Source organism: Triticum aestivum, chromosome 3D, assembly GCF_018294505.1.
Source record: "Triticum aestivum cultivar Chinese Spring chromosome 3D, IWGSC CS RefSeq v2.1, whole genome shotgun sequence".
Lineage (NCBI taxonomy): Eukaryota > Viridiplantae > Streptophyta > Magnoliopsida > Poales > Poaceae > Triticum > Triticum aestivum.
Window position 1 is genome coordinate 30,998,059 of NC_057802.1, and position 8,797 is coordinate 31,006,855.

Sequence of the window (8,797 nt, forward strand, 5' to 3'; positions counted from 1 at the left end):
ATCCTGCAAGAATTCAAGGCCGGCTTCCATCACTGCTACGCCGGGATTCAAGCAGCCGCCGCAGGTCCAAAGAGTACTCGGATTGGGGCAAGAGACGGCTGAGTGGGGGTGCGACTGGATCCGGTGGGGATAGGGATGGACCCTGCTCATGTGTGCGCACGTGGATTCCCAACGGCCCAGTTAAGTCCTCGGCTCAGCACAAAAGCCGACGTTCTGTGCCACGGATCAGGACGCCGCGCGCGCGGGCGCAGACGGCCATACGGTTTGGGCCCACGAAAGGTCCACTGTTCTCTACTGTATAACCGATGTACGACAGATTTTCTCATTTTCACTGCGCCTCGTCAAACCGAATTTTTCAGATCCCAAGACTCAGGTGGACGACGAGGATTACGGGAGCATCTGAGCTCGGGAGCCGAATCGCCGCGTTCTGCAAATCTTTGCTATTCATCTGAATACCAAGGAAGCCTCCTGACGCGGCCCCTAATGGTGCGGGGCAGCCCTAACTCGTGTGGGCACATGATTCAGTGGGGCCTACGGCGGCGTGGGAACGTGGATCCAGCGGTAGAGTGACTTCCCAGAGCGTTCCTTCACCAAGACATTCAATGAAGCACACTACAAAATTTACTCTATTTTGCAATGTTTCACTTGTGTCACGTATAATAGTTTTTCATCACGAAAAAACCCGATGATATTTCTTTGGCTGTCACCCCGACTGGCACGGAAGCGCCATCAAGAAAAATAAAATTTTGACGGTGCCACTTTTTTCGTTACGCAAGATCGCATTTTAGGTGATGAATAGAAAATAATCGCCGAAGCTACCTTCTGCGATGGCCTAACAATGTCACTAGAACTGTCACAGTATACTACCTGCTCGTCCCTCATCGTAGTTTTTAGTGACGATACATCCCGACACTAACAACCAAACAACCATGTTTGACCAATTAACGTGTCTGACATACGGGCCCATAATCTGCTGACGTGACACTAACAACCCAGGTTTTATCGCCGACAGTGCCCGTCAGTAATAAGTTGGGCGTTAGTTTTGACCGGTCAACGCTGCTGACATATGGGCCCAGAATTTGCAGACGTGGCTGCTTCTATATGGGACCAGAGGTGGGGATGTGGCTGCTTACATGTTGGTCCAATCCCGTTGGTGAGCTTTTCACGGCTCCTATACAACGATGCGGACAATTAAACATGTACGTACTTGCTATTATATGAAGTAATTAAACTACTAATTTGTACATTGTCAGCACAATTTACTCCAGAGGAAAATCAATATGAAAGGGCATAATAACTGAACCAGAACAACATAGGATCAAAGTCTGGAGAAACAATTTCCATGAAAAAAAGTTTGGACAACTAAGAAGCTCGTCAATAAAGTAAAAAGGATTAATTAGCTGATAGATTAGATCTTATGACCTTTCATTTAATTAGAACATCATACCCATACTAGAAAATCCTAACCATACTAGAACCCTAGATAGAATGGCCCGCAGTTTTAATCCGGATAAGAACACTAAAAGTTGTACTAGTACAACTAACACAATCTTAGATTGCATCTCCGACTCAACAAGGAACTAGACGCGCAGATCTAGACTGATCTTGTGGTCACACTTATAAGGATAGGTTGTATTTACGGAGGGGCTGGGGTTAATCAAGCGGGCCTTACAAACGTTCTGGAGGGAAGGAATTTTTTTGAGGGAAAGGCTCGGCTAGCTGTAGGGAATGCTACTTTGGAGGGAAGATATATTTTCGAGGAAAGGCTAGTTGGAGGGAATGATTTTTGAGGGAAAGTCAAGTGGAAGGAAGGATCGCACATAAGTGTGTTATAGGTTGTACCATGTTAGACTCTTGTGATGCACAATATATTTGTAATTGTGCATGTAACCTCAGCCCTGTACACGGTCATATGTTTAGTGCGATGGTATCATGGGGGTGTTTAATTTCAAAAACAAAGTCGTGTCAGTCAGTTATCACGTCATATCTTTCCATCCTACATACTCCTGCATAACAGACCTCGTCCTCAACGCGTCGTGAACATCTTGCAACAACATAAATCCAACAGATGATGCATGGTGCATTGGATTTCGAAATGTCGTTTGTGTACCACCCCTATGGCACTTTTAGGTTCTTTCTATGCATTTATAGTCAATTTTCATTACAAAATGTTTAAAAACACACCTACTAGTCTATGCAATTAGTTTTTAGTTATGAATGGGGTCTTTTGGATGAACTATTTGCATGTTTTAATTTGAATTGCTCGATCCATGCAACTATATGTGTGTTCATGGTTTTTGTTGTTAAGCATGTTGAATTTGAATCATTCAAATGATTGATGAAATAGTATGCAATTGTTGAAATGTGTGTGGCTGGCTAAAAGAACTAAGAAAAAAATTATCTTCCAAATATAGGGGACCGGTTAGGTCCGGCCACCTTAGAGGAGCAAAATTATCCTCCACTAAAGATACTCTACCGTATCCTCCTCTGAATATGGGGGATCGGTTAGAGATGCCCTAGGTCTGTTGCCCGTTGTAATAACGGCCGATTGATGGCTTTGTTAATTTAAATTTACCGGGCAAATATACATGAAAAAGTGTTTGCAAGTACCACTGATGCTTACTACACAGGATCAGCTTCACAAGCAGACTCGGTCAACATGTTGACAATACAGGCATGGCTATAACAATTCACGTTAGTCATAGCGGAATTCTTGATCAAGAAATTCCAGTAAATCTGTTCCCTCCTTTCGTTCATGCCACGAAGGATAGCACCAATATGGCTTAGGCACATGCCATCTGTTAAGACGAAATCATAAATATGTTCATGAATCGTGCATATCAGAATCAAGGTCCTACTGAATGCATAACTAATCAAAAATACCTGTTTGGGCTAGGAACTGTTGTAATATTGTCAGCAGTCCTACACATAAACCAAAAGAAACTGTTTTTAGTTTTAACATATACAACAATATCTCAAAATCATGTAAGGTTGGCCAGTTCATATCATCATATGCCAAGACAAGAAGAGGCGAAATGAAGAAGTGCAAAATCAAGTTAAGACTTACAAACTGGCATGTGCTCAAACTAAAAGGAACATGAACAAGCAAGATAAACAAACAAATAAACAAACAAACAAATCAAGCAATAGACATGAATTCCAGGCTGAATTAATTAGTGTTATGCACATGATACTGTAATATGATGCATATTTAATATCAGTCTGTAAGCTAGAATCAAATGGCACATGATACTGTATGTATATTGTTTACCAGATGCACATCAGTTTTATTCCAGGGTATGATGACCCAAAAATCAATTATAGATGAATAAAATGATAGCACACATCTTGTGGAGGCAACTGTACTTCACTCAAGCCTGAATATCATGCACATGAAAAAAACTTGCATGCCACACAAAAACCTACATAATTATTGAAAACATACCCTTCTGCATCAAAATTCTCCAAGAGTTTCAGAATTGTATCCCGTGGTGTGTAGGGAGTTTCTTCCAAGCCATGGAAGTTCATCCCAATAAAGTTTGCATTAGAATCTATAAGAGGGCCTCCAATCCCAGCCTAGCACAAGACAAACGTAACCAGTAGAAAAAACATGATACTTGTAAGCTATGCAGATATGCTGATGGATTAAACTGAAAATACTTCCACCCTAAAAATAAAATACAGTGAAACTAACACATCATACCTTTGTGATTTGACAAGTGGAGATCCTAAGATCTTTACAGTCGAGTTCACTTTCTTTGTTGATCACTACCCCACTTGCAGCCATTAATTTTCCTGATTCATAGACACGCCCTATGGCTAGTACCTCCGAATGAGTGCCAATTTTCACCTTATTGTCAATAATTGCTGTCCGAGTACAGCGAAATTTATTTATGATGATGACGGCAACATTATAATGCAGATCGTAATGTTGCAACATCCCTGGGACATGTCGTTTATCTGGAAGGTGCACTTCAATCTGCAATTAACGATATACGGTGAGAGTAATGCAGTATTCAAATGAACAAGAAAAGGGGTATTTAAACATTTATTATAAGAGTAATAACCTTTAAGTTATCAGCAACCTTGCTTTCATCGTCATTACTTCTAATCAAATTCCCCGAGGTCAGAACTCTTGTGGTGAACCCATTGCAGTCTATGAATACACCTGTGCAAGCAAAAAGCCTCGCTTCTCCTACGAAAGTTAATAATTAAGAACATCAGTTAGTGACGAAACAGAAGAAAAAGATACCGAAAATAATGAGCTTACAATGAGTACGATTACCTCTGAATGAAGCAAGTGCGACAACAACTCGAGACATTTGAAGCTACTCTTTTCGTGACTTTGTTCCAGATATCTTCACTAAATTCCTCCTCAAAACTATAACACAGACGCTTGCCATCTGGTTACAGAAACATGGCACAATAGTTAAGGGGGTGCTGAAAAGAGTAGTCAAATGTGCAACAAAATAGAGTAATCAGTAAAAGAAAAAGAAATAACTCACCGTCCTCCAGAACTGGTAAGGGGTAACCACGTGACCTGAACATATCTCTTCTAGCATCCAGGGATACTGCACAACATGGTAAAGTGATCAATGACCAATGCGTTAATGATGATGAAGAAAACTGAAAGCAACAACTCACCGAGACCCCAGTCATACGGCCACCGACGAATAGAAGGCAGACTCTCTAGTAATGTATCCTCGAGTCCTATTGCCACAGGGTGAAGCAATTAGTGACCATGCGTGACCAATGATCAACATGTAACATTATAAATGACCCAACCTGAATTAAGTTCTGGGTCACATATAGTACATATGGAAGGTTTGTGCTTTTTATTTTCCATCTCCTGCCTTGAGCTGCCTAAAATGGAAAAGACGAAACAAGGAATAAGCATAACTTAGAACACCGAAAAGCACTATGAAGGTCAGGTGTGTATTCTCACAAACTTACATAGCATATCCATATACTTAGTATGAACTAAATAGCACATGCTATTATATGATAGTATCATAATAAGTATATGCTTAAAACTAAAGATGTGTACTGCTGATAAGGATTATACAGATGATCATCGAAAATAACATTGATGATGATGAATTGGCTGACAGTGCATAATTTAACTGTTTTTAAGGAGCGAGTCTATTTTCCTTGCCTTCTAAATCGGACTTGTGAGATTCAGGAGATACTCGTGCCTTGCTTGCGCCTCTTTCAGTTTTACTACCTCTTTTCTTACTTGTGTCCCTGTAGCAAAATGCGATATACTCATGAGTAAATCCACAAGAGTAAAACATAGATCATAGGTATGCATCACTACCAAAGAACTATAAAACTGAAGTGCCAAACAGTGGCAAGATGAAAAAAATAGGAATTGAACCCAGATGGTACTAAAAATTTCAACAACAAAGAAAATGGTGAAAATACAATATCAATACTAAAGGAACCTTGACTACTTCCCATTTAAACAAGTATAATAGGTTCAACATGGACACCAGACTCCTCATCGAGTACACGACAACTGTAAGACGGGCTTGACAAGACTGGTGATATGGATGCAAGTGTTAAGGTAACTCTGCTACTTGTTCAGTTACACAAGGAGCAAATAACCAATTTGTTATAAAGGCAAATGCTCTCAAATGTAGATCACCTACCAAATGCCATTATAAGCTACAAAAGCATCAAAACAGCTAATAAGCCATCATATTGGCGCAGACCCACACATTTCAAAATTGTTTGACATTTAACATGGTTTCTAGTACAGTTATGTATGAAGTTTGAATTTGTTTCCGCCCAACCTCGGCTGTTGATGTGCAATATTATTGTTCAGTACTTCACTTCCTATGTTTGTTGATGTGTAGTCAGCTCCCTGGAAACTCCAGCATGAACAATAAGTTCGCAACAAGCAAAATCGAAACAGCGAAATTCTTGGGTCATCTCAATGGGTTCAGAAACCACACGTTTCTCTGGAACGAGATGTCCTACGGTTATCCAGATATTGCTTTGGTTAGACTACGCCTGCTGTTATCCAGCATAGAATGCGACTAGAGGTGACAGTTATAGCAAATTAACCAAAGAGTGTATGATGCAAATTTATCTACCTCATAAAGAGCAAGAGACCACTATTATACCAAGTGCAATCTAGATTGAACTTTCCATCATTTCCATTTTTCCTAAGCATGTATGTTCCAAGTGCATACAAACTAGTAAGCTCAAACAGGGAAGGATAAAGAAGCATGTACTCCCTCCGTTCCTAAATATCAGTCTTTTTAGAGATTTCAATATGGGCTACATACGGAGCAAAATAAGTGAATCTACACTCTAAACTACATCTATATACATCCGTATGTAGTCTATATTGAAATATCTAGAAAGACTTATATTTAGGAACGGAAGGAGTATAAGCCAATCAGAGATTCTGTATCTGATGCGTGTAGAAGACATACCAGCACGGGGGTGTTCTCCTAAAATGCATCAAAAGTTCAAGAATTTTATTCCTTGGTAGGAATGGAGTCTCTTCCTTAGAATAAAAGTTCATCCCGACAAAGTCACCATTAAAATAAAAAAGGGGCCCTCCAACTCCAGTCTAGCAAAAGAATAAAGTGAAGTTCAGGCAAGCACACAAATTTAGTGATCCTGAACAAGGTTTGCATAACTGAAAAGAGCGATACTTTTAGTGCCCCCAAAAGATATACTTCCTCCGTTCCTAAATATAAGTCTTTTTAGAGATTCCACTATGGACTAGATACGGAGCAAAATGAGTGAATCTACACTCTAAAAATATGTCTATATACACCCGTATGTATTTTGTAGTGAAATCTCTAAAAAGATGCATATGTTGGTAGCCACTGATAACATGACATTATTAATTTATTACATGCAGATAAGTAAAGAGAGAAATGAACTGTGCACCATAGTAATTTCACATGTGGAGATCGCAAGCTCCTCGCGGTAAATTCTCTTCCCATTGTCAGTCAACATCCCAGTTGTGACCATTAATTTGCCTGAGTCGAAGCAACGCCCAACAGCAACTACTTCACTATGAGACTCAAATTGCCGCTGATGATCTAGAAATGCTGCGCGAAAAACATGGAAGGCCGCGACGCTGATAACAGCAACATTGTAATTTAAGTCATAGTATTCCAACCATCCCATGGAAAGATGATTATTCGGAAGGCGCACTTTAATCTGCAATGGTAATAAAGCACCACAACATGAATACACATGAGTTCGCAGAATGGTTACCATGATGGCAAATCAGCAAGCAACAAACAGAGCACAGGAAAATTGGCAGTACCAACCATCATATCTTGAAAGATCTTGCTATCATCATCAGTAGATCTAAGCAAACTTAACGAAGTCAAGAAATTAACTTGTAGTAGTTGAATTGCTCTCAATAATTATGCCCGTGCACGCAAAATACACCGACTTTCCTGCACAGATCGTGATTTCAATTTTTCAGTCACAAGCAACGTAACTAATGATCAGGTACAAATTTGCAACCAAAGCCAACTTGTATAACCACGATTATCTTTATGGAATGAAGCGAGCGACACAACACTGTCATCAATGTGTGCCGCGACTTCTTCGGTGAGTAGACTCCAGGCACCTTCACCGGAATCACTTGAGGTGCCGAATTCCTCTTCGAGAGGATTGACTCGAATCATAGTTTCTAATTCGGGAAGCATTATTAAACACAGCTCTGTTCGAGTGCTATATATAGTACAAATCGTACTTGCAGAAAAGAGAGTAGCAAAATTGAAATCAATCCTCACCGCTACTTATGCGCATTTTTTTTGCGTCGTTTATTCGAGCTTCCAGGTTGAACATCCCCTCGCTCGATCTGCATCTTTCTAGCCTGGAGAAGAAATCTGAGTCGTCATTAGCAGTACAAACATTATACGAAGTTGATAGGCTAGATTGTTGAGTGTGGATACGTTTGGACAGGGCCGCCCGCCCAGGGCCTCTTATCGAAGCTAGTCGGCGGCGAGGTAGAGCCAAGAGGCGGCGAGACGGGATAGACGGGTCCGGCGACGTCGATCTGCTGGAGTAGGAGCTCGATAGACGTGCCCGGCGGCAGAGGACGTGATCAATTGCGGGGCCGCTGCGGGTCGAGAGGAACGGCGGCGCGGGTGAAACCTAGCATTTTACTCGGAGCATGTTCAATAGGGATGATGCAATCAATTTATGCTTGAGTAAAATTTACATCGTCAAAAGGTGAATTTTTACATCACCAAAAACCTCCAACTCGATGTAAAATAGATTATTAGAGCATCTACAGCTGGATATGTCAAATATGGCCCCTCAAACGCCCGTGGACACGCCGGGATGCGTCCACGGGTAGTGACTGGGCATGCCTCAAATTTCACGAGTTTTGATCTTATACTAGATTCTTAAATCCATACAAAGACATGCAAATAAAATAAACCTACGTACTAGGTCGATCACTTAGCTACTCGTCATCCCAGATGTCGACAATCTCTGTGCCCGGCTCCAGCAGCATGGCGGTAGCTGCAGCTCCGACGGCTCCGCTCCAGCCTCCTCCTTCTCTATCTCCGCGTCAAATTTGATGAAGAGCGCGTCGGACGCCGCCTGCTCCTGCCGGAGGAACGCCCGGTTGGCCTTCACATAGGCCCCATCCTGGATGGACTCCAGGATGGCCTGCTGCTCAGCAATCTCCTTCTATTGGGCGACGGCGAACTCCGCCTCTGCCTGCTCCATGTTGGGCCTGGCAGCTCCTACTCCGGCAGCTCCACCTCCTCCGCCTCCATCGGAGCCAGCTCCTCTCCCTCCTCTCCCC

General features: G+C 41.7%; 1 long non-coding RNA gene and 1 pseudogene across 1 annotated transcript; both read right to left on the minus strand.

The window, feature by feature from the left end:
* Positions 1-2,521: 2,521 nt before the first annotated feature.
* On the minus strand, positions 2,522-7,437 carry LOC123076097 (uncharacterized; annotated as a pseudogene).
* A 93-nt stretch (positions 7,438-7,530) lies between these two features.
* LOC123073937 (uncharacterized) lies at positions 7,531-8,176 on the minus strand. Its single transcript, XR_006435800.1, has 3 exons — positions 7,935-8,176; positions 7,773-7,855; positions 7,531-7,669 (listed from the first exon to the last, which is right to left on the minus strand). It is a non-coding gene; the product is annotated as an uncharacterized lncRNA (long non-coding RNA).
* Positions 8,177-8,797: the final 621 nt, after the last annotated feature.